Source organism: Notamacropus eugenii, chromosome 2 (assembly GCF_028372415.1).
Source record: "Notamacropus eugenii isolate mMacEug1 chromosome 2, mMacEug1.pri_v2, whole genome shotgun sequence".
Taxonomy (NCBI): Eukaryota; Metazoa; Chordata; class Mammalia; order Diprotodontia; family Macropodidae; genus Notamacropus; species Notamacropus eugenii.
Genome location: NC_092873.1, coordinates 435,188,573 through 435,214,930, shown reverse-complemented (window position 1 = coordinate 435,214,930; position 26,358 = coordinate 435,188,573). Strand labels below are relative to the sequence as shown.

General features: G+C 39.5%; 1 pseudogene; it reads right to left on the bottom strand.

Moving 5' to 3' along the window:
• Positions 1 to 9,766: 9,766 nt before the first annotated feature.
• On the bottom strand, positions 9,767 to 10,272 carry LOC140524149 (receptor expression-enhancing protein 6 pseudogene; annotated as a pseudogene).
• Between the last annotated feature and the right edge of the window lie 16,086 nt (positions 10,273 to 26,358).

Sequence of the window (26,358 nt, the reverse complement as noted above, 5' to 3'; positions counted from 1 at the left end):
TGCGCATATCACAGATGGAATTAAGGGACTTTGGGAAAAGATTCATCATTTCTTTGGAAACATTTGAGTAAACATGTGTATAAGGGAAAAATGGGCAGCTAGGTAACAAGGTAGATATGGGGCTGGAGTCAGGAAGACTCATCTTTCTGAGTTCAGATCTGGCCTCAGACACATACTGTGTCTATGTGGCCCTGGACAAGTCACTTAACCCTATTTGCCTCAGTTTCCTCATCTGTGAAATGTGCTGGAAAAGGAAACAGCAAACCACTCCAGTATCTTTGCCAAGAAAAACCCAAATGGAGTCACCAAGAGTGGGACATGATCTGAAAACTGAACAAAATAAGTTTGGGGCAGCTAGGTGGATCAGTGGACAAAGTGCTGGACTTAGAGTCAGGAAGACCTGAGTTCAAATCCAGTCTGACACTTACCAGCTGTGTGACCCTGAGCAAGTCCCCTGTTTGTCAGTTTCCTCATCTATAAATGGCAAAATACTGTAGTATGTTTGTCAAGAAAACCCCAAAAGGAGTCACCAAGAGTTGGACATGACTGAACAGCAGCAGCAAGGAAAATGTGAGTGGACTTGTAGTCAGAAGACCAGGTTTTGAATTACAGTTCTTCCACTTATTAGCCTTATAGCCCATGTTCATAAAATCATAAGTTTAAAGCTGGAAGGAATCCAAAAGCTCAGCTTGTCCAACGCTCTCATGTTACAGATAAGGAAACTGAGGCCCAGAGAGGTTTAAGTAGCTTGCCCAAAGTCACACAAGAAGTTAAGTGACAGAGCCTGGATTTGAATCCATGATCTCTGACTCCAAATTCAGTGAGTCATACAGTCCCAGCAACTTCATCTCATAGCATGTCGGTACATGCACTTTGTGCACGTCATTGCACGTATCTGTAAAACGAAGAATTGAGACTAAATGACCTCTGAGGCTCCTTCTAGCTCTCATATCCTTTGATAGTGTAGGGAAGTGGATCAAAGGAGTTCCCTGATCATTGTGATGAGCTTCCTGGGAGGGGTACCTTTGTGTGTGACTTAGAATATTGTAAAAGGTGTGGACATGCCAATGGGTGCCTTGACGAGAGGAGTAAAGACATCTGATTAAAACTCTATGACTAGGACTATCTCCAAATGAACTGGTCAGTTTGGAATGATGCCTTGGTGCCTCCTGAAAGGTGAATTTCATTGATGGGGGCTCCCTGCCCTCCTGATGATCTGGCTATCTAGGACTCTTGGAAGGATGGACTCTTACAGAAGGAGCCACATCTTTGTGCTGGCCTCTTCAAGGGATCCTGCAGAGCTGTTTGCTACTTTTCTCCCCTTCTAGTGTTTTTTACAGAGATCCCAAGAGTCAGTGCTGCAATTCAGGGGAGCCATTAATGGTGGCTTTAAGGAGCACACAAGAAAGACATATGGCCTAAGAAGACATTCCTGGACTATGTTATTTGTAATTCCAATCCTCATTGAAAAGAAGGGGAATTGTTATGAACAGAACTAGCCCCAGGAGTTACCTTGAGTTTGGGAGCTTGGAAATTCTTTGGATTTTGTACTCTTTACCATGAGTTATTTGGACAGTGTGAGTCTCATGGAAAGGGGGTGCTGATGATCTAGTTATCCCAAGTGCTTTCCTCTTGGGAAGAGCCCAAGTCCTCAGTGGTTCTCAGTAGGGCAAAAGAAGGATTTACCAGATAGTTAGGAGTTTCTATGTTGACAACTCCAGACGAGTTACCTTTCAAAGGGGAGTCCAGACTATGTGGGTAGCAGTGAGTTTTAGTATCCCGTGGAAAAGACTTACTGGAAAGAGAGTTGTATTGATTGGTTTTTTTTTAAATGAGGCTATCAGGGGTAAGTGACTTGCCCAGGATCATACAGCTAGTAAGTGTCTGAGGCCCGATTTGAACTCAGATCCTCCTAACTCCAGGGCCAGTGCTCTATCCACTGCACCACTAGCTTCCCCTGTATTATGGGTTATCAAGAGTCCTTTATTTGTTATATGGATTTTAAGGAAACTGATCTAGACGGAGGTTAAATGAATTGCCCAGGGTCACATGGGTAGTAAATGTCTGAGGCTGGATTTCAGCTCAGATTTTCCTGACTGCTGCTCCATCTAGCAGCCTCTATGGGGCCAGTAACTGTGGCACCTACCTCACAGTTTTGTTGTGGGGATCAATTGTAAAGTACTTTCCAAACCTTAATATCAGAGATAAATGTCAAGTATTATTATTGTGGTCATTGGAGGGATGGAGTTTAGATGCCAACCCAGAGCAGTAGTTGAAAGTTCTGAGTTCACTAGCATTTCAATGACTCTTGGTTCAGAAAGAAACAGATTGACTTAAGGGCAGCACTTCTTAGAGATCAGAGCCATAGAAACATCAAGGACTAAAGCAAAAGAATCTTCAAGGTCATTACAGAATGGCATGAAAATACAGGGAAGAAATATTTGGGATGAGGGATAAAGAACAAGGGGGCAGATAGTCAGTGCAGTGGGTAGAGTGCCGGGCCTGAAATCAGCAAAACCTGAGTTCATGTCTGGCCTCAGACCCCATACTATGTCTGTGTGGCCCTGGATGGGTCATTTAACCCTGTTAGCCTCAGTTTCCTCATCTTTAAAATGAGCTGGAGAAGGAAACAACAAACCACTGCAGTATCTCTGCTAAGGAAACACCAAATGGGATCATGAAGAGTCAGACACGACTGACTGACTCAACAACTCTGCAACAATACTATAAGGGACAACAGACCAAGGCATGACCTGGAAAGTCCAGAGATTACTGCCAAGTGGCAGAGGAGGAACCCTGGAGCCCACAACCAGAGATAAGAATTAGAAGTAGGGTGTTTGCATTAGACTTGGCTTTGTGCCAATCTAAATTTAGAATAGGACTATTTTAATTTTGTTTCATATGCTCAGTTTTGGGCATAGAGTAGGCACTTAATAAATGCTTGTTATTTGATTGTTTTTATTAAATATTTATCCCAGACAAGGTTGAAGCAAAGAAAGGAGTCTCCCATAGATTATGCCCATCATTATCATCTGACCTTAGATTTTAGGTTTGGCTCACAAACTTGGGCTTTGAAGAAGAACCTCCTCTCTCTGGTCCAAGTCAAGTCAACAAGTATTGCTAAATACTTCCCATGTCCTAGGCATTATGCTAAGCACTGGAAATAGAAATATAAGCAAAAAGAAAGCTCAGAGAGCTTGCATTTGAATTCAGAAAGCTAACACATAAATAGAAGCTGAAAAGTAGGGAGGTAGGGGATGGGGCAAGAAGATCCCTGCATGATGGAGAAATCCAGAGTCAGGAGCAGAACTGGGAGAGGATTGAGGAGTGAGCATGGCTGGCATGAGTACTGCCTCAAAAAGGAGATTGGGGGAGGAACTCACTCATTGAAGGAGGGGTCCACAGGGTTCAAGGGATCTTCCAGGATGAGAAGGCCTCTGGAGCCAGGTCCACCAAATGGTCCAACTAGCAGCTGACCTGGTCTGCCAGTGGGTAATATGGATTTTTTTTTTGTCAAGTCTCCATATGCACTGGTGATCTTTTATTTTCCTTTTTGTTTCTTAGGAAAAGTTTCTTTTGGAAAATCTCTAGCATGTGTTGGCTGAGCTAAAGGAGACAAGGGTTGTTTTATTTATTTTTTCTCCATGTCACTGTCAATAGAGAAAAGAGGTCTTTGCATCCCTAGAGACCAGGCATAGTGGTATCAACAACCAGAGCCCAGGAAGACGCTAGGACAGATTGGGAGTGGGAAACCAGGAGGGAGAAGCCTCATCAGAACTGCTTATAAATGCTGGAGCTCCTTCTTAGCTGGGCCAGAAGTTCAGTTCAATTTAGTAAACAGTTCCTTGGTGTCTATTGTCTAAAATGAATTGTGCTCTGTGCTGGAGATATAAAAATGAAACAAGACTCATTTCCTGCCTTTAAGGAACTTACCCAGTGCAGAAGGGTGCAGATGAAAGAGTGCTGGGTTTGGTGTCAGAGGACTCGGATTCAAATCTTACCTCTCATACATATTCTCTATGTAACATTAGACAAGTTAGTTAGCTTCCCTGGGCCTCAGTTTCCTTTGCTGTAAAATGGGAGTGGGTTGGACTAAATGGTCCATGATGTCTCTTCTAGTTCTATGATTCCATGACCTAAGAGGGGGATAGGGTAAATATACAAACAAATATAACATAGGAACATTATAAGGAGAAGGGAATAAGCATCTATTTAGAACCTACTATGTTCCAGCCATTGTGGTGAGTACTTTACAATTTCGTTTGATGCTCGTAACAATCCTGGGAGATAGGTGCTGTTATTATCCCCATTTTTACAGTGAGGAAACTGAGGCAAACAGAAGTTAACCCTGAGATGACTTGTCCAGGATCACCCAGCAAGGCAAGGCTGAGGCTGGATTTGAACTCAGGTCTTCTAGACTCTAGGCTCAGGGCTCTATCCATTGTGTCATCCAGCAGCTGATGCATAGAACAGCAAAGAATAAATCCAGAATAGTCCAATCAAAGTGATGTAACACAAATGAGAAAGGAAACATCACTTGTCACTTCAGGAAACTTGGGATACTACCAAAGGAGGTGATACCTGATATGGACCTGGAGGAAAGAAAAGCATTTCAACAGTCAGAGGTGTGAAGGAGACCACTATAGGCATGGGGACAGGCACAAGACTGCAGAGGACAGGGCAGGATTGGTGGGAGATGTCTAGTTTGAATGGAGGAGAGATTGCCCAAAGAGGGGAGCAGAAAACTGATCTAAGACTGCCAACATGGTTCGGTGGCAGAGTGGAGGATCTTTAATACCAGAGGTGGTGTGACACTTCTCAGTCTTTCTGAACTGGGACTGATATAATCAGAGCTGTGTATTAGGCTTTCCCTTCATCCCTTGTTCCAGCATCTATCTCACATACCTCTAGGCCATTTGGTAGGGGGGCGGTGCGGGGGAAGAAATGAGAGAATTACTAAATGAACATCAAACCAGCAACTATAAATATTTTTACCTGGGGCACAGTTGTGAGGGGAGTGGGAAAGGTAGTGGTTCAGAAGGCAGTTTAACCTGGAATGCAGTTAGCCCAGGAGAGAGGGCAGGCTAACTTCACTTCTACAGAAATTTATTTTGGGGAGTGGGGAGGGCACTTAGAACAACCTTATGTTATGGGACCCTAGTGGAAGTGACCTGGGGGCACGTGTGAAATGAGTCTCAGGATGGTGCCAGCAAGGGATAGCAATGGAGGGACAATAGCCTGGCATGCTGGCCCTCTGGAGCAAAGTCCACATCACTCTGTGATAGTCCATGAAATCCAGGGAACCCCAGTGATGAAGGAGTAAGAATCAGGAGACTTTTCATCTGTGTGCCTTTGCATACATATAACTGTCATGAGCTCTCTCCAGATCTAAGCTCTTAGGATTCTCATTGTCCTTCAAAACTCACCTTCTGCATGAAGCTCCTCCTGATCCCCCCAGGTGCTAGGGTTCCCCTCCAGCCACTTTGTAACTTTTCTGTGTACGCACACACACATCAGTGTATATCTGTGTATATATGTACATATATGTAGGTGTATGTATACATACATATATCACATACACATGTTTCCCACCCTGTAACCCCGCCCTCCTCCTCCATGTAGCCTCCTTGACTTCAGCGACTATTTAAATAGTTCCCTTTTCTTTGCATTCCAGCACCTAGCAGAATGACTGGCATACAGTAGATGATTAATAAATGTTTGCTTGACTGGAAACTAAAGAGCGCCTCTCCTTCCTGGGTCGGGGATGAGCTCCAAAGATACTCTGCGTTGCTTTCGCATTTTGTCTGCAGTCCAGAGCGCTGTCTCTTTCAGAACCACTTCATCCCCCCACCCATTCCACTGTCCCTGAGCAGCTGTCTCTCCTGTCTTGTCAGCTCCAGAGCGACTGTCAGGTCGTTGCATTATTTATCTGGTCTGTAACATTTACTGGGATTTACTGTTTAATAACTGTCACTCCAATATATCTTTTCTTAATCCCTTCAGATCTGTCGCTGTAGCGATTTTAAATATTTATCAACGCTGTTTGTGTGTTCTTTGGTTAGGTTGCAATTTTCTTGTAATTAAAGATTTACAAGACACTGCTCAAGATTTACGAAGGATTGGCAGAGATCAAAGGCGGGGAAGGGGGGGAGGAGGAGAGATCTGGTCTTAGAATGAATCAGCTCTTTCCAGCCCAAGGAGGGGGTCCTGTTTCCCCAAGGAAGCTGGGCAATTTTCCTCCTAGAGTTCAAAGTTTCTAATGATCTCAGATCTCTGTTTTTAGCTTTTGTCCTTTTTTTCTTATTCCTTCCAGTGGGAAGAAGCAGAATTTATAATAACAAAAACATTAGCCAACATTTATATAGCACTTTAAGTTTGGCAAAGATCTTGTAATTTCAGAGGTACAAAGGTCCAGGCTAACCAGGGTCAATATGGCATTAATAGAAACCTGAAGGACCAGCAGGAATTTGGTTTGATAAATGTATGCCTATTTCTAGCCCTCAGACTGTTTACATCTCCACTAGGAGACGAATCAGCTGTCTGATTGAAGTTATTGTCCTATGATGCCCCAACCCAAAGGTGCTGGGGAAATACTGAGGTCCAAAAGATATGAAGACTAGATTTTAAATTCCACAAGGATATCTTCCCCAGAATGTGAAGTATTTTGCAAATAGTAAGAACTTAGTAATTTTTTAAAAATAAGAATGTAAAATTCTGAACTTAAATACCAAATAAGACAAGAATTTCCAAGTACAAAGTAGAAGAGTGGGAAAGAATTGTATATGAAACCATGAAACTCTGAAATACAGGTTTTTTTTCCTTTTGAGTATATAATAACTTTAACATGTAACTTTCAAAGCTATCCTGTTCATTTGGGTTTCTTTCTGTTCTTTTTTGTGCACTAAAAATATGTCAATGCTCAGAATAGTTTTCTTTCTTTTCTTTTGGCAACCTATTGCTAACCCTGCTCTTTTCCCTCCTTCCTCCACCTTCCCCAAATGAAACAAAGAAAATAAGACCTTTGTATTGTAAAACAGTGATTCTCTGGCTCTCACTGTCCAAAGACCAGGTAACATTTCACTTTCACTGCCAAGGAGGTTCCTTAGGGGAGGTCTCTTGTTTCTGCCATTGGCTCAAACTTCCACCAGTTGTGTTCCCCCAATTTTAGGTGTCCAAGCACCCCAGTTCCATTTAGCCACTAAAAAGTTACATTGGCTTTTTACAAAGAAATATTTATGTCAAAGGTATACCAAGAAGAAACATACCAACATTTCTCTCTAATGTATTAATGCTATAATCCCCTTTATACGATCTCAGCCTCTGAATGAGGAAAGGAGATTATATTCAGAGTCTGTATATTTTGGATACCAAATAATTTTGTCTTATCAGAGAAACTGGTACAAAGATTTTTTCCTATTCAACTACTTCCCTTGGTATCCTAGATGTATTAATGTTGTTTGTGCAGAACCTTTTCAGTTTTGAGTAATCAAAGTTATCTATTTTATCTTTTGTAATTGCCTATATCTCTTGTTTGGTTAAGAAGCCATCTCTTACCAGTAGCCATTTTAGCTTGAGAGGTATGTGATTTATTTCTCTTCTACCTTTTTATAGTACGATCTTTACTATTAAGGTCACATATCCATTTAGAATGTATTATGGTGTGTTGTATAAGGTATTAGTTGAAGCTTAATTTCTGCCAGATTGCTTTCTAGTTTTCCCAGCAGTTTTTTTTAAAAAATGAAGTGGGGAGGTTTTTTTCTAGGTAAATTATATTTTCCGCTTTATCCAACACTGGATAATTGAGCTGTATTATTTCTGAATCTCCCTTGTCTAGTATGTTCCATTGATCTCTCTGTCTCTATTTTTTAACCAATACCTGATAGTTTAGATGACTGCTGTTTTATAACATAGTTTCAGATCTGGAAGAGCTATTTCTCCTTTGTCTTTACTTCTTTTCATCATTTTCCTGGATATTTTTCCAAATGAATTTTGTCATTATTTGAACAAGCTTTGTAAAGTATGCCTTTGGTAATTTGATTGGTTTAGCATTAAAAGCGTAATTTAATTTTGGTAGCATTGTCCTTTTCATTGTATTGACATGTCCTAGCCATGAGCACTGAATGTTCCTCTAACTACTCAGATTATTCTTTATGTTGTTGTTTTTTTTAGGAGTACTTTGCAGTTGAAACTAAGTCTTGTGTGTGCTTTGGGAGACTGATCCTCAGATAGTTTATGCGTTTTGTAGTTATTTGGAATGAGATTTCCTTTTCTATTATTGCTTCTTGAGTTTTGTTATTATTAGGCATAGAAATGCTGTTGATTTTTGTAGATTTATTTTGTAGCCAATAACTTTGCTGAAGCTATTAATAATGATCCCCTTAAAATTTCCAAGCAAACCACTATACAATCAACAAGTAGGGATATTTTTGTCCTTTAATTCTTTCCTCTTTTCTTATCGCTGTTGCTAGTATTTCCAGAACTATATCAAATAATAGTGGGGAGAGTAGGCATCCTTGCTTCACTCCTGTATTTATTGGAAAAGGTTCTAGTTTATCTCTATTACATATGATGCACAAAAGAGTATTGTAACTTACCAAAGACTTTTTCTGCATTTATTGAGATTGTCATGTGGTTTTAGTCTTTAATATGATCACAATATGTTGATTGTTTTCCTAAGGTTGAGCCATTCTTGCATACCTGGGATAAATTCCACTTGATCATAATGGATGATTTCATGGATAAATTGCTATAGCCTGTTTGATGGGATTTTGTTTAAAATTTTTTGAATCAATGTCTATAAATAACATTGGCCTGTAGTTTCCTTTCTGTGTTTTTATATTTCCCTGATTTAGGTGTTAGGACCACATTTGTACAAAAGGGTTCTGGTAGGGTTTTTTCTTTCTGAATTTTTGAGAGTAATTGGTCAAGTATGGGGACTATTTTTTTTTTTTAAAGATTTGTTAGGATTCTTCTGCAAATTCATAATGTCCTTCAGGTTTTTTTCTTTGTTATTTCCTTTACAGCTAGATCTATTTCCTTTTCTGAGATTAGGTTATTTAAAATCTCTAACTGGACTTTTGATCATTTAGATATTTTATATTTATGAAGGTATTCCTCTATTTCTTTTTGTTCTCAGGTTTGTTCATTTTTTTTTAGCATGTAACTGTGTATAACATGTTCTGATTATTCCTATTTCTTGTGGTTTTGTAATTTCACCTTGCCCATTTGCTATTTTATTGATTTGATTTTCTATTCTCTTCTTTTTAATCAGATTAGCTAAGGGTTATCAATTTTATTAGTCTTTTCAAAGAATTAGCTTTTAGTTTTATTTATCATTTATATGGGGTTTTTTGTTTCCAATTTATTCTCTCTCTAATTTTTAAGATTCCCTCTTTTGCACTTATTTTAGGCTTGTCTACGTGTTGATTTTCTAGCTGGAATGTCCAAGACATATAAAGAGTCCTGTGGGAGGCCAGTGGTGGGTGGAGGGGACCAGAGGTAGATGGTTAGAACAGTCTGAGCACCAGCAGTGCCTGGTGGATCCTAAATGGGCAGAGGTCCCCCCATGCCCATCTCAGCTCCCAGCCTGGGGAAAGGGCTCTAATGCCCTAAAGTCCAAGAGGGTGGAGTTGGTTGGAACCATACTGCTAGGAGGGGTAAGCAGCTTAGACATGGGTTAGGATTGGGGGCTATGGTCCCTTGATGCTGAAAGGACTGGGAGGAGGGTGTCTAGTCATTCAAAGCCTCTGGCTCAGGGGTGGTCTCTTCACTTATTTTTCTGGAGGTGAATCATACCTGCCTTGATTGCATCCTGTGTTAGATTGGCTGCTGTGTCCAGGGCTCGTCCACTCAGGTCAGTCACCAGGCTGTCCATGGAAGCCTGGTGCCTCAGGAGGATGGGGCAGATCAGGCAATGGTACAGGATCTGAGAGCCATTGCAGGCCCCTGGAAACATGCACCATAGCAAGAAAGCACACTTCCCTGCATGGTAGAAGGGGAATCAGAAAAGGAAGATGTCAGAGAAAGACTCAGCCAGGCCAAATGTGCTCAGTAGGTTAGCTTTGTTGGGGCTTTCAGTGGCTTTGATGGAGTCCTATGCTGAATCCGATGAGACTGCAGAGCTGGGAAACCCCATAGCCAAATATGAGACAGAGGGCTAGGAAAGCAATGGAACCTGTAGCCAGGTGGATCTTCTCCAGCTAGCCCAGGACATTGGTGACAATGTTTTTTCTGCTCCAGGAACCTCTGGAAGTGCTGCCTCAAGCTACCCATGACTCCAGGGACAGAGCGGGGAGGAGAGGGGATGGATGATGACTGGACCTGAGTCTGAGGGGCGACCTCCAGGTTTCCCCCATGTCTCCCTCTCCAGGCTCTGATTTTCTAGTTTTTAAAAATGTACATTTAGTTCATTAATTTTCTCTTTTTCCATTCTGATGATGTGCGATTGTAAGGGCATGATTTTCCCTTTGAGGAATGCTTTAGCTGCATCCTAGAAATTTTGTTATGCTGTTTCATCATTATCAGTTTCTTTTTCATAGTTATAAGTTGTTTCCATGATTTGTTCTTTGACCTCGTCATTATTTAAGATTTCATTGTTAAATCTCTGTTTGGGTCTGTACCTTTTGTTTGTGGTCCCTGAACCAACTCCTATTCTTATTACATTAAGGTTTGTGAAGTGCTGACTTTTTTTGCCTTTTTACATTTGTTTGCAATATCTTTAGGCTCTAGTACATGGTCCGTTTTTGTAAAAGTTCCGTGTGGTTCAGAGAAATATGTGTATTTTTTTTTGCTTTCTAATTTAAAAGATACCATAAGTCTTTTAACTCTGGTTTCTCCAAAAATGTATTCAGTTACATATTTTGGCTTTTGTTTATCTTTCTGACAGACATCCAAAACTGAACAAGAGAGACTGAAGTATTCTGTCACTATTGTGTTACTATCAATGTTTTCTTCTAGTTCAGATAGTCTCCTTCATGAGTTTATATACTAAAACATTTGAAATGTATAGGTTTGTTATTGATACTGGTTTGTTGTCAATGACTCCTACCAGCCTAATATAGTTTCCTTGTTTGTCTCTTTTTATTTTTTGAATATTTGTTTTTTGCTTTGTCTGATAGTGTGATGGCGACTCCTAGTTTTTTTATATTCACTTAATACATAGTAAAAAATACTTTCCCATTGTCTTGGTTTTGTTTTTTGCATGTCTTTATTTTTAAAATGTGTTCCTTGTAAGCAATAGATAATAAGGTTTTGTTTTCTTATCCAATCTGTCACTTTTTTATTTTCGTGGATTGTTTAATCCACTCACCTTTAAAGTTATGAGTAAGATTTGTATTTTACTCAATCTACCTCTGAAGTTTTTTTTAAAGTTATGATGTTCCCCCTCTTCTGCTGTAAACACAGTATTATGTTCTTTCAATTATTTTAATCTTTTTAAAGGGCCTTTCTCTTTTTTTAAAATTAGTGTATTTGTTTTCTATTTTCAACAATCACTTTCATAAGTCTTAAATTTTCTCCCCCTCCCTCCTCAAGACGGCATGCAATCTTATATGGGTTCTACACATACATTCTTATTAAATGCATTTTCACATTAGTCATGTTGCATAGAAGGATTAAAACAAATGGGAGAAATCATGAGAAAAACCAAACCAAACCAAAACATAATACAAGAGGAAACAGTCTGCTTCATTCTGCATTCTAATTCCATAGTTCTTTCTCTGAATGTGGATGACATTTTGCTTCGAGTCCTTTGGGACTCCTTGTGTTGCTGTGAAGGGCTAAGTCTATCAGAAACAGTCCTCACACACTGTGACTGTTACTGTGCATAATGTTCTCCTGGCTCTGCTCATTTCACTCAGCATCAGTTCATATAAGTCTTTCTAGGTTTTTCTGAAGTCCCCTTGTTCATCATTTTTTATAGCACAAGAGTATTCCATTACATTCATATGCCACAATTTATTCAGCCATTCCCAATTGATGGGCATTCCCTTGATTTCTAGTTCTTGGCCACCACAAAGAGAGCTGCTATGAATATTTTTGTACTTTTCCCCATTTTTATGATCTCTTTGGGATACAATCCTAGAAGCCATATTGCTGGGTCAAAGGGTATGCACATTTTTGTAGCCCTTTAGGCATAGTTCCAAATTGCTCTCCAGAATGGTTGGATCAGCTCACAGCTCCACCAACAATGAATTAATGTTCCAGCTGTCCCACATCTTCTCCAACATTTATCACCTTCCTGTTTCATCATGTTAGCCAATCTGATAGGTGTGATGTGGTACCTCAGAGTTGTTTTGATTTGCATCTCTCTAATCAATAGTGATTTAGAGCGTTTTTTGATATGACTATAGATAGCTTTAATTTCTTCTTCTGAAAATTCCCTGTTCATATCCTTTGATCATTTATCAATTGTAGAATGACTTGTATTCTTATACATTTGACTCAATTCTCTATATAGGCCTTTGTCACAGACACTAGTTGTAAAAATTCTTTCCCAGTTTTCTGCTTCCTTGCTAATCTCAGTTGCATTGGCTTAGTTTGTGCAAAAACTTTTCAATTTAATGTAATCAAAATTATCCATTTTGTACTTCATAACATTTTCTGTCTCTTGTTTGGTCATAAATTTCTTCATTTTCCATAAATCTGACAAATACACTATCGCTTGCTCCCCTAATTTGTTTATAGTATCAACCTTTATACCTAGATCATGTACCCATTTGGACTTTATTCTTGTGTACGGTATCAAGCATTAGTCTACGTCCAGTTTCCATAACACTTATCCACTTTTCCCAGCAGTTTTTGTCAAACTGAGTTCTTATCCCAAAAGCTGGGGTCCTTGGGTTTATCAAAAAAAATATTCATTGACAACTGCGTCTCGAGTATCTAACCTATTCACTGATCTACCCCTCTATTTCTTAGCCAGTACTAAGTGGTTTTGATGATTGCTGCTTTATAATACAATGTGAGATCTGGTAGGGGGATGCCACCTTTCCTAGCATTTCTTTTCATTAATTCCCTTGATATTCTGAAAGGCCCTGTTCTTACTGTTTCTCTTCCCTTCACCCCCATCCCTTCTCCTTCGTTACTTTTTCTTTTAGGATCTTGTTAATTTGTTTCTCTCTCATGTTTTTGTCTGGTTATATATTTCTTCTCTCTCTCTTTTCCCCCTCTCATATAGATTTCCCTTTTCCCCTGTTCCCCTTTAGCTAGTCCTATTCATTAGTTTTTAAATTTCATTTTTTACACCACTTTGCAAAAAAATTTTTTCTCACTCTCTTCATTATCTATATTCTCTTTCCTTTACTTTTTTAAAAAGTTTTAAACTATTTTTTCCAATTACATGTAAAAACAATTTTTAACATTCATTTTTTCAAATTTTGAGTTTCAAATTCCTTCCCTCCTATCTTTCTCCCCTCATTGAGAAGGCAAGCAATTTGATATTACTTATTCATGTGAAATCATACAAAACATATTTCCATATTAGTCATGTTATAAAAGAAAATGTGTACACTCCAAGAAAATGAAAGAAAGTTAAAAAATGTGCTTCAATCTGCATTCAGACTCCAGCGGTTCTTTTTTCTGGATGTGGATAGCATTTTTCATCCCAAATCCTTCAGAATTGTCTTGGATTATGTATTGCTGAGAATAGCTGTTATCAACAGTTGATCACTGCACAATGTTGCTATTACCATGTACACTGTTCTCCTGGTTCTGTTCATTTCACTTTGCATCAGTTCTTGTAAGTCTTTCCAAGTTTTTCTGAAAGTGTCCTACTCATGATTTCTTATGGTACAATAGTATTCTATCACAGTCATATGCTATAACTTGTTCAATTATTCCCCAATTGATGGGCATCTATACAATTTTCAGTTCTTTGCCACCAAAAGAGGAGCTGCCATAAATATTTTTGTACATATAGATCCTTTTCCTTTTTTTAAAAAAATATCTTTGGGATACAGATCTATTAGTGGTATTGCTGGATTAAAGGGTATTTTATAGCTCTTTGGGCATAGTTCTAAATTGCTCTCCAGAATGTTTGGATCAGTTCTCAACTCCATCAACAATGCTTTAGTGTACCAATTTTCCCATATGCCTTCCAATATTCATAATTTTCCTTTTCTGTAATATTAGCCAATTTGATACCTGAGTTGTTTGGTACCTGAGTTGTTTTAATTTGCATTTCTCTAGTCAATAGTGATTTAGAGAATCTTTTCATATGATTATAGATAACTTTGATTTCTTCATCTGAAAATTGCTTGTTCATATTCTTTGATTACTTATTAATTGGGAAATGACTTGTATTCTTATAAATTTGACTCAGTTCTTTATATATTTGAGAAATGAGGCCTTTATGAGAGATACTTGTTGCAAATTCTTTTTTGGGTCCTGAGGTCAATTAACAATTTTCTTTGAGGCTTTGGATGTAGCTGATTTGATTTTGTTGTCTTGTTCTGAGTCTATGTTTTGACCTTCCCTGTCATCATAGTAACTTTCTATTGTTAAATTCTTTTTTGTTGTTTGCTCATTTTTCAGCCTTTTTCTTGACTTTTAATTTTATGTTAAAGTTGAGTTCTGCTTCCTGGGTGGAGGGGACACTGTCCTAAACTTCAGGTTTCTCATGCTGCTGTTTTAGGAACTAGTTCTGGGGATCTGAAATTTTCAGTTCTTCCAAGTGGTATGATCTAAGGAGAGGTGTGGTTACTGCTCTCTTGGCTGTTCTCTGGTCTGTGGGCAACCACAAGCACTCTTTTTCACCCTGGAACTGTGACCAGAGTCCCCACTCCCTTGAAGTTGCAGGCTCTAGTGTGCTTATGATCCTCCCAGCCCTGGGACTGTAACCTATAACCACTGATGGGCAATGCAACAGAATCCTGAGCTCCAGTTCTCTTCAGAGCACATTATTCCATTCCATCCTCCTTTTTCTAGTGGACATGGAGTAGTCTTGCATTATTCAAATATTATTCAAATGTTCTTTCCTTTTTATTTGATGGCCTTTCTCCTGATAACTTATAGAATTTGTTTTTTAATTGAATTGTTGTACTTAACCAAATATTGGTTAAGTCTTGTAGTATGAAGCTTTTTTTTTCTTTTGGAAGCAATCTGGGGATTATTCCAATTGGGATTTTATTTTCTACATTTAAAAGTTATGGACAATTGTTTTTCTATTGCTTCTTTCATTATGGTATTAAGGTTTTTGTTCTGTTTTGTTGTGTTGTGTTCTTCTAAGAGAACTAAGAATCTTAGTTTGTCGCTATTCATCCTGTCTTCCATTCATATGTTTTGCTTGCCCGGTGAGCATATCTTCTCTGATGTTTTTGGTTTTTTTGCTTCTCTTCTTTTAGGTTGTCCTTGACTTCTGCGTATTTGCATGCATTTGTGTTCTTTCTTTTGTTTCTTTGGTGAGGCTTGCCATTGCAGAGTCAAGTTTTTCTATTTTGCTCATGATTTTTGCTGTACAGAACATAAATTCTGCCCTCATAATTCTATTTCTCTTTAAACCACTCAGGAACAGCATAGTATATAGTTCTAGGTTCTCCTCAAATTTCATACAGTCCTCTGTTACCCATCCTTGCCCAAGTCTCTCTAATCCTTAAAAAACAAACTCTCAGTAGACCCTACCATTCCCTCAAGTATATCTTGCCTTCCTTTCTCAGCCAAACTCTGAGGAAAAGCTTTCCATAGTGACTGTCTCTATTTCCTCTCTACTTACTGTAACCCCTTGTAAACTTGACTTTTTTTTTTAATCTCAACACTTAACTGAAATTACTTTTTCCAAAGTTACCAATGACCTCTTAATTGTCAAATATGATAGTCTTTTCCCAGTCCTAATCTTTCTTGACCTCTTTGCTGCATTTGGCGCTGTTGATCCTTGTGGTGTCCTCTGGGATTCTCTTTCCTCTCTCAGTTTTTCTGAAACTTCTCCTTCCTCATAATCCTCCTACCTATTCTCTCTCTCTCTCTCTCTCTCTCTCTCTCTCTCTCTCTCTCTCTCTCTCTCTCTCTCTCTCCCCTTTGAGGGTTCATCATTATACCGCTTAACTGTGGATATTTCCTAAGGGTTCTGTCCTAGTCCTCCAACTCTTCTTTTTACTAAATCCTCTTTGTTGGTGATCTCATTAACTCCCATGGATTGGATTATCATTTCTATGTCAATGAATCTCAGATTTGTACATCCAACCCCAATCTCTGTCCTGAGCTTCAGCCCTACATCACTCCCTGCTTATTGGACATTTCATAATGAATATCCCGGAAAAATCTCAAACTCAGCAAATTTACTGTCTTTCTCCCTAAATCTATCCTTCTTCTAAATTCCCCTATTTCTTTTGAAGTCACCACCATTTGTCAATCCACAGGGTTTGTAACCTTGGTATTATCCTCAATTCCTCATTGTCATGCATCATACATATCCACTTAGATGCCAAATCTTGCCATTTCTACCTCTATAAAATTTCTCACATCTGACCCCCTTTCTTCTATCCATATCCTCCTTAGTCCGGGCTCTTATTACCTCTCCCTCTAGATGATTGTAACAGCCTCTCAATGGTTCTCCTTGCCTCAATTATCTCCCTGCATTAGTCATCCTCCACACTGAGGCCAAAGTGATTTTCCTTAAGTGCAGACTTGACCACATAATTCCTCTACTTGATTAAATGCCACTAGCTCCCTATTTTCTTGAGGATAAAATACAAAGTCCTCTGTTTAGCTTTTAAAGCCCTTTACAACCTGGCCCCAATCAATCTTTCTATCCTCACTGTACATTAGTTTCATTCTTGCACTTGGTGACTCAGACAAACTGACTTACTCTGTCTCTATCTCTCTGTCTCTCTGTCACAAGCGCACACACACGCACGCACATACACGCACACACACGCATGTACACACACACTCGCACACACACACGATATTGTTTCCTGTCTCTTCACCTTTGTACTGGCCATTCCCCATGCCTAGAATGCACTTCCTCTTAGCTTTTGCTTCATAGCATTCATCTTTTCCTACAAGACGCAGCTTACACATCACCTTCTATCTGGAGTTTTTCCTGACCCCCATGACTTGTGGTGCTCTTGTTTTCAAACCACCTTATATTTATTCCTTTTTAATTTTAAAAATTATCATTCTGTTTATTCTTTTTATATTTATTCTGCAAGTATTTATTATGTATTTGTTATTTCTCCCATTAGAATGTAAACTTATAAGGAAGGAACATGTCATTCATTGTACTTGAATGTATAGCACTTAATATAATATCTGGCTTATAGCAGGTACAATAGCAACCAACTCTCTGTCTCCATCTATCTATCTATCTATCTATCTATCTATCTATCTATCTATCTATCTATCTATCTGTCTGTCTGTCTGTCTGTCTGTCTGTCTGTCTGTCTGTCTTTCTGTCTGTCTGTCTGTCTGTCTGTCTATCTACCTACCTATTTATCTATCTATCTATCTATCTATCTATCTATCTATCTATCTATCTATCTATCTATCTATCTATCTATCTACTTCTTGTACTTTATCATTCACAACAAAGGGACAACTAGCACCTCTGGTTTGAGGGCTTGAGCAACCCTTTCCAGGGCTGCTTATCCATCTTGGGTGTCCACCTTCACCCAATTCTCACTCATGGCTCCAAGAAGCTGTAGCATGCACACCAACCACATCCTGGTAAATCATTTTGGCAGATGGGCTAAACCAGGATGAGAGTAACTGACAGGCCTCAAACCTGTCAATGAATTAGGGGGATGCCTACCTCAAGCATGTGAAGATTTTCCCTGGTGGAATGGAAGGATGAGAACAATTTGTTTCAATAGCCATGAAGGCAGATGAAGCAGGCTCTGTGGATTGCTTAGAGCTTGGTCAGACATCAAAGATGCCAAGATCATCCACTGCGCCCTGGGCTATGGTCAGTTTTCTTGACTTCTGTCCTGTTACTGGTCTTGGATGACTCAGGAAGAGAGAGTGAGGCAGATGAGTGTGCACCTCTGCCTCACTTAAATCCAATTCAGTCACAAGTCAAGACATCACCCCAGATGTCATTGGTCCTCTTCAAAAAAATTGAAGGATGAACAACTCTTATCCAAGGGACCTTTGTTCCTTTAACTCATCCCTATTCTCCAAGTCCATTTCCCCCACTCTAGTTTCACTTGCTTCCACATTCAGCTATGCTCACAGCATTTTCCATTTTAATATTTTAGCCAGGCTAAGTGCTTCACTAGATACTCACCTAACGTCTATTACTCTGATGACCTTCAGCACAGACCTGTGAATCCTTATCCCTGGATAAACTCCAGGTGTCTGATTTTTCTGCTCCTCCACCAAAGTTGCTGAGTATCAATGGTGGAAGTCATGAAATGGAGCTGATTCCACACATTACCAGTTCATGGTATATAAATTCTCACATGGGCTCTTGCTGCTGTTTGGCAATCCTAATACTCTCACCTTATTGTTTTCCTACTTCATTCTCTCCAGCAAATGTCTTCTTTTCTCCTCTCACCCCAAATAGTCTTCCCATCAGCCTGTAACTCATCTTGTTTCACAGGGAAGTCTGAGGCCATTCCACGTGTACTACATCAATCCTCCCCTCTTCCACTTCTTAAAACTCCTCAACATCATCATTCTCAAGCTCTTCCTGTCTTTCAGTCAGAGAAGAAAAGCTATCCCTGTTCCTCAACAAGGCTAATTTTGGTCTCGTTCCCACCTGACTTCTCTAGAATTTTGCTCCAGTGATCATTTCTTCTTTCTTATGCATCAGTCTACCCACCAGCACTTATTAAGCTCTTACTGTGCTAAGTACAAGAGACACAAAGACAGGTAAAAAAACAGCTCCTGCCCTCAAGGAGTGTACCTTCTAATGCACCTTCAATTTCTCCTCATCTACTGGTCCCTTCCCATCTCTCTGTGGGAGTTTTCAAGACTAAAAAAATCTTTCACTTGACAGCTCTATCCTATCCAACTAAAGACCTTTCTCCTATCTGTCAAAGTTTCCACTATCAAGTTTATCAGGGAGAATGCAGTATTCCTTAAAAAAAAAACAAAACAAATAAACAAATAAACAAAACCAGAAGAAGAGCTTTAGTGTGAAAAGCAAATAAGAAAAAGGGCCTGAAGAAACAGAAGGGAATTCTGACCTTTATTAGGAAAATGTCACCTAAAGGAGAAAGAGAAGTGGCACCATTGAATATTTGGAACTACAAAATGCTTTTCCTGAAGGAGGGAGCCTTTTCCCCTGAAGGAGAAGCAGTGGCTCGGCCTCCAATCAATAAAATGGGTTTTTGCAGATGACAGCTCATTCAGGAAAGGTCAGAAAAAGAATTTTATTCATCATTGGTGACTCCTTTCAGAGGGTGCCACTGGAGCACTTCTTTGTTTGGCATGGCCTGTTAGCTTTCCTGGGGCATGTATCCAAGACATAACAGAGAACCTCCCTAAACTTGTCAAATCCAATAATTACTCCATTTTCTTGTGACTCACATGAGCACAAATAATACTTACGGATGTACTTGAGATGGATGGATCAGCTAATATAGATTGGCTGAGCCTGGGGAGGGGAGCATGGATAGATAGCTAGATATCTCCTTTGGGATCTGGCCCATCCCATCTCCAAGGAAGACAAGTTTCTGTCTTTGTGGGAAGGAGGAGCATGGCTATAGTTGGATCTTTACTTCTTCCCTCTTCTGTCTCCAAGAGGGAAATTGGGCCAGAGTTATATCTATGCATAGCCCCTCAAATATTTGGAATCTAATGGTAAAATGTTCTCTTCTAGGAGTTCAGAATAAAAGCCACTCTCCCTGGTCATTATAAAGGGGAGAGTAACAGCTTACTCTAGGCCTAACTCATGTTAGCTGCCTCCTATCAAGTGCTGGTTACATAAATGGAAATCACAAATAACAACATGTTCATCAAGGCAAATAGGAAAACAGAAATTGAGGGAGTTACACAGATTAAAGTAGGTGATAGGATACACACAGTAAATGAGCTCTTTGACTCAGAAGTGAGATAAAATCTCTGCTCAGACGGAGAAGAGAATGAGCTCACCAAGGAAGTCCACTCTTGATAATGAGACTGGGCAGAAGACTCAATTTCCAAGCCCTGCTCAACAGATGCTTTTTCATATGGAAATGAGGGGGTCCTCACATACTCAAGGTAAAAGATGATTAATCTTTGTTGAATAGAAGGGTCTATGTTAGGGCTAAGTAATTCTCCTTTTGCTAACTATAGAATGACATACACAGGCCTCGTTTCATCCCAATGTCAAACCTGAACTAATATGATATTAGACTGTTTAAACTGGCCCCTAAAATTTTGTTGACACTTGAAGTCAAGGGACATGTTGGAGAAAGATTCTGGCTTTCTTCACCTGTTTGCATCTCTGGGGATTCTCATTAGCCTTTCAAAAGTTTGTGCTTTCTTTCCTAGCTGTCTCTCTTGAACTCCATTTCTTTCTCTCCAAAGTCTTTCCATCATGGATCCAGAGGTCTCTCTTATCAGGAGTCTCTTTACCCCTCCCAGGGAGGATGAAGCATCACAGGGCTGTCCTTCAGGGAATAATGACTCCCACCTCCCTGGCTGGGAGTATTTCACAGAAAAGAAAAAAAACCCCTGGAACAAATTGCTGAAGATTACAAATTAAAGACCTTAGGGGTATAGCTAGTTGTTTTCATCACTCTAGACCACTGGAAACAAGAAATGTGGAAAAGATCCATCTTCGTGTTTGAAAAATAAACAGCTGTAAGATGATTGTGTTTAAGAATGAGATATTAATTTCTAGAGCACTGTTTATAAAAATGGCAGCCCAGAGGCATCAAAATAGGGCTGGTAAGGATGTATTTGGAATTTTCCACATCTAATCAAAAGGACATCAGAGTGAAAAGAAAGTGGGAGGGAGAAGTGCATCTAAGTGTATCCACCAAGGTTGATATGATGGGGAGGGGAGGGGAGTTACTGGGTAGAACAAAGAATAATAATAGAGAAACACCCAGAAGTTTATGGAAGAGAAAATCCAAGAAAGGGGCCATAGGAGGAGGCCCAAGGTCTCTGATGTCTATACATATATGGGAGACTAGAGAGGTTTTGTGCTGATCCAAATAAAGCACTAAAACCAGCAGTTTCATTGTTGGTTGTTATATGTAATGAGAAAAATGTAGATCTTGCCTACTTCACCTAATTTCATCCGTGTCACAATCAAAAAAGGCATTATAACTCAGCAGATGACATTTACCTCTCTATCCCAGTCTCCACACGGCCTCTGTGGAGTTTTGTAAAGACAAAGCCTTTCAAATGGATTTTGGGAATATAGCCTCATAATAGGGAATATTACAAGGAATTTTCTACTCTCAAATCATCTGAGACTAAAGATTAAAATTAGTCAAAAGAACAGGTTTTGTCATAGCCTGGGATATTCTGGCGATTTCTGCTATCTCCCTGGCTATGTGGGGTGGCTCATAGTCTTGGCTATGAACTACAAGAATTATCTGATACTTTACCTGATGAAAGAGAAAAGCAGCAGGTGCCTGCAGAGCAGAAATTCAGTAGAGGGTGGCAGAAAATAGGTTGTCAACTACAAGGCCAGTGGAGACAACTAATAGAATCAACAGATAGGGAAGACGTGAGAAAAAGAAGAAAGTATGGATATCACTGCACCATTTTGGAAGCTATGCAGTTTAGTTGGCCAATGGCCAATGGCCAACACCTATTCAGTGAAGGAGTATCACATGGATGTTTTCCATGTGATTTATGTAGGGATTGGGCAGTTTGCAGCTCTAGTGGGTGGAAGTGAGTGGTATTCAAGAAAGGTTGCATCACCCTAAGGATTAAGCTATTCCAAACACTCAAAGCCCTGTCCCGTTCAGATTCTTTTAGGTCTTATTTATCTTTGAAAACTTTGAAAGTGAATATAAGTCACCCACAAAAACTGTTGTAAGAAAGCTCAGAAAGGGTGGGGAAGGCTAATGAAGTCTCATATCTAAAACAGCTCTCCAAGCTATCTATAATATTAAGCAAGGCCTTTCTTCCATTGACTTTTTTGATTAGACTTTCAGCGGGAGATATGAAGTAAAACTATAAGATTATTTCTTTATGCCTTCACAACCCTGGCCAGGTTGAAGACTGCAGAAATAAAGACAGACAAAAAAAGAAAGGAAATCTTTTTTCCTTGTTTGTAGAAATTTATGGCATTACAGACTAATTGGAAATGAAAATTGTAACTGAAGTGAAATATCCTTACTGAAAATTTCCAAATTGTGATTTAAAGGTTTTTGGGATAGCTAAAATGTCTTAGTAGATTTTTGGAGGTATTGCCTAGGATTAAGAATACTCACACAGGACACATGCTTCTATTACTTTCTCTCCTTCCTGAAGGGCAATAAATACATTCTACTTGAAGGTGATTTCACCTACTAGAGAATAAATGGAATTGAAGTGAGTTTAAAATGATTCAGCTGAATTTAATTGTTTAGGTAAATTAGCAGCTAAGTTGTCTAAATTGAAATAGACTATGCAACTCAAATGTAAGTTTAACAGTTAATTGGTATTGTGTAAGGAATTCTATGCAGGAGAAATTCCACAGAATGTTAGATTAGAAGATTACTGGGAAATAAGGTGAGATGGAATTGAGAAAGTAACAAAGGTAATGTACAATATGGAATGACAAGGCTTTCATCAAAGTCCGTTGGCAGGGGAAAAAAACAACTCAACAGAGAAGGGGAGGAACCTTAAAGAAAGGTGGAGTCTCTTTGCATTGATGGGGTGAATGGAGGGTAAAGTGATGTGTTTGCAGTTTTGGAAAGAGGTTTGAAAAGGTTTTTGATCTCACTGAGATAAGAAGGATATGAGAAACATTTTGGAGAGGTGCCTGTTAGCAATTTCAGCCAGACAAAATCCTATCACTGGGTGTATTTTGCTTTAAAATGGATAAGGATTGGGGAAAAACTATTTAAGTTGTCCTTGGGACTATTTGGGCAAAGTCATAAGATTTTATTGACTCTGAAAGAAACTGCTGACAACTGGTTGTGAAGGTTCAAAGAACTTACAAGTTTGCTTATAGTAAAGAGTAAGTTTTATCTGATAGATTGTTTTGTCATCATTTATGAAAATTTACCTGTTAATAAATAGTATATATTGAAGTTACATCTTTGAGTCAATTTCGGAACAACAGACCTTAGTTTTAAAGATTTTATTTTGTCTTAAGGGTTAATGGGCAATAGGAATATGTGATGGTTTGGAGGGCTTACAGTAGCCAGCAAACCACTTCATCATATTGATCCTCAATCAAAATAATATGTACACTACCTACCTCATGGGTTGTTGGGAGGAAAGAATGGAAAATGTTATTTTAATCAATAATTATGAGTATTTTATCATAAGTAAATATATTTTTTACTATATACAAATTATATACACACACAGAGATGGTATAGGGGATAGAGTGTTTTGACCTGGAGTTAGGAAGACCTGATTTCAAATGTTGCCTCATATGAGGATCAAGTGAGATAACATATGGAAAACTCTTTGCAAACCTTAAAGTTCTGTCTAAATGCTACATATAGACACATATACATATACATGCAAATGTGTAAAATGAATGTATATATACACATGTATGTACGTATATAACCATATTGTGTAGCATTTAGATAGTGTGTATTCATGTATATATTTACATATAAAATAATATATATGTATATCATAGATAGATAACTCTTTGAGCTGCCTTCCCAATTCCTGCATTCAAGAGAGTTGGATCCCTAGGGTGGCCATCTACTCCCAGGTTCAAGAGTACTCTGTGGGTCTAGGGTTGGGGAACCTGTGGCCTTGAGGTCCCATGTAGCTCTTTAGGTCCTCAAGTATGGCCCTTTGACTGAATCCAAACTTCATAGAACAAATCCTATTTGAGGACTTGGGGACCTAGAAGGTCACATGTGGCCTGGAGGCCACAGGTTTCTCACTCCTGTGAAATAGCCCATAAGGCCCTACTAATGTGCTTACCCTTAATAGTCAAGGAGGTAGAGGGCAGCTAGGTGGTGCAATGGATAGAGCACCAGTGCAGGGGTCAGGAGGACCTGAGTTCAAATCTCACCTCAGACACTTGACACTCACTAGCTATGTGACCTTGGGCAAGTCACTTAACCCCTAATTGTCTCATCCTGGGTCATCTCCAGTCATCCTGTTAAATATCTGGTCACTGGATTCAGATGGCTCTGGAGGAGAAGTGAGGCTGGTGACCTGCACAGCCCTCCCTCACTCAAAACAAAGTCAAACGCAAGTCATGTCATCATTTCTCTGACGGCATCGTCTTCTCTGGCAACGAAGGCCAAACACACACACACACACACACACACACACACACACACACACACACACACATACACACAAGGAGGTAGCAAATTTAGCTCAAAGCAAAGGTATTTACTAAAATGTTATAGTAAGAACAGTAGTCACACAACATTCTCCCCATAAATCTGGAGTGTATTTCTCATACATCATCAGTGGGAAGAGTGAATACGACTTAAAGTACATTGGTAGTGTGCCTTAGAACTAATTGGGAGTACAGATAATCAAGGGAACTCCTGTTTTTTGTACTGCAGGGTCTTTTTCTCCTTTCTCAGGGTGGTGTTCTTATATTCTCCCTCCTCCATCCTTCACCAGTGCAGTCTTTGCAGGGTGAGTGATGTTCTGGGTCAGCACTTCTCTGAATCTTGACTCCTGGCTGCCAGGACTTAATTTTCTCTTGAATCCAGACTTAGCTCTATTCTCTGCTGCCAAAGGTAACGCTACTCAAAACTGTCTCCTGCTCCTCATTTTCTGTTTCTGTTCCTACAAAGCATTGCTATTTTTCTTTTAATCATCAGTCATAGCCTGTCCTTGGTCAGACAATTGCTATTTACTCTCTAATTCCATCAAAGAGAACTCATACTTGGTTAAGGGGTAATTAGTCCTACACTCATCTTTGTACTTTGTGTTAACACATTAGAGCCTCATTATCTGCCCCATCTCTGATTTTGTCAACTGGAGGAAGCTGACATGCTCTGTCCTCCTACATATAAATGTGGGCCATTTTTAGGCTCCTCAAGGGCAATGGCTATCCCCTTCATTCTTGCATCTGAGTACAGTGCCCAACACATGTTCCAAGTCAAGTCTTGTAAGAGAATGCTTAATTTGCTTCTCTCCCCTTCCTGTGTTGTCTTCATGCCTCATTCTTGTTTTGTTGTTGTGGTTGAGTCGTTCATGTGCTGCTCTTTGTGACCCCATGGACCACAGGCCCTTCTATCCTCTATTATCTCCCCAAATCTGTCCAAGTTCATGTTTATTGCTTCCAAGACCCTCTCTGTCCACCTTATCCTTTACTGTCTGCTTTTCCTTTTGCCTCAAATCTTTCCCATACTTCTGCATATGTAATTATTATTTCCCATTAATATGCACCTAGTGTGTAACTCCATGCTAATTCACACAGATTTCCTTCTAATTAAGATTTAATGTGCCCCTTGATGGACAGCAGAGGGATGAGGGTGAGAAGAGGTCTTGGATATTTTGCCTGACCCTCTCCCAAGGATTGCTGATGGGGTTGGAAGGCAAGGGAGAGGATAGCTCACAGGTTATAGAGGGGCAGTTATCTAAATCCTTCTAGGAAGGAGGAAGCTTGTATACTGTCCTCTATGTCCTTCTCTCATCAGATCCTTCTACATCATTTAGCCCGAGGGGTAATAAATACCTCTTGAATAGAAATGGGAAGGGACTGACACTGGTTGGGGTTCGGGACAAACCCCAGGGGAGTAGGGGAAGGATAAAGGCTGAGGAATCTCCTTTCTTGGAGGTCTATATAGGACCCTATATAGGCCCTGCAGTACTGGCCCAGTATTCACCCTCTAACAGAGCAGTGCAAAGAGACTGTGAAAGCTTGCCCTTCCTCTCCCCTTTATAGAGCTATTTGTGTTTCAGTGTATATACTGAATAATTGTACACCCATGACTGGAAATGCAGCTGCTTCTGTGTCAACAGAGAAATCTTTTTTTGTTTTCTAGGAGAGGTCACTTGATTCATTGGGAAAAAAAAGGATGGCCTGGGAGTCAAGAGACTTGAATTCAAGTCCTGGTTTTGTCATTAATGAACTATATGACAGCTTCCTTATTGGTCAAATGGACTGGATGGTCTCTTTATGTCTGTGCTAGTGAGTGTCTTGCCCTCCTCCCACTATACTATATTGTACTTTTAGCTGAACACACTCAATTTAGAACCAAAGCAACCTCCATTGAAGCCCCAGTGCTGCTGCTTCTGAGATGTGTGACTTGAGATCCCTCTAGACTTCAGTTTTTTCTTGTAAAATGAGGGGGGTTGTTTAACCAGATGACCTCTAAGATATGTTCTACC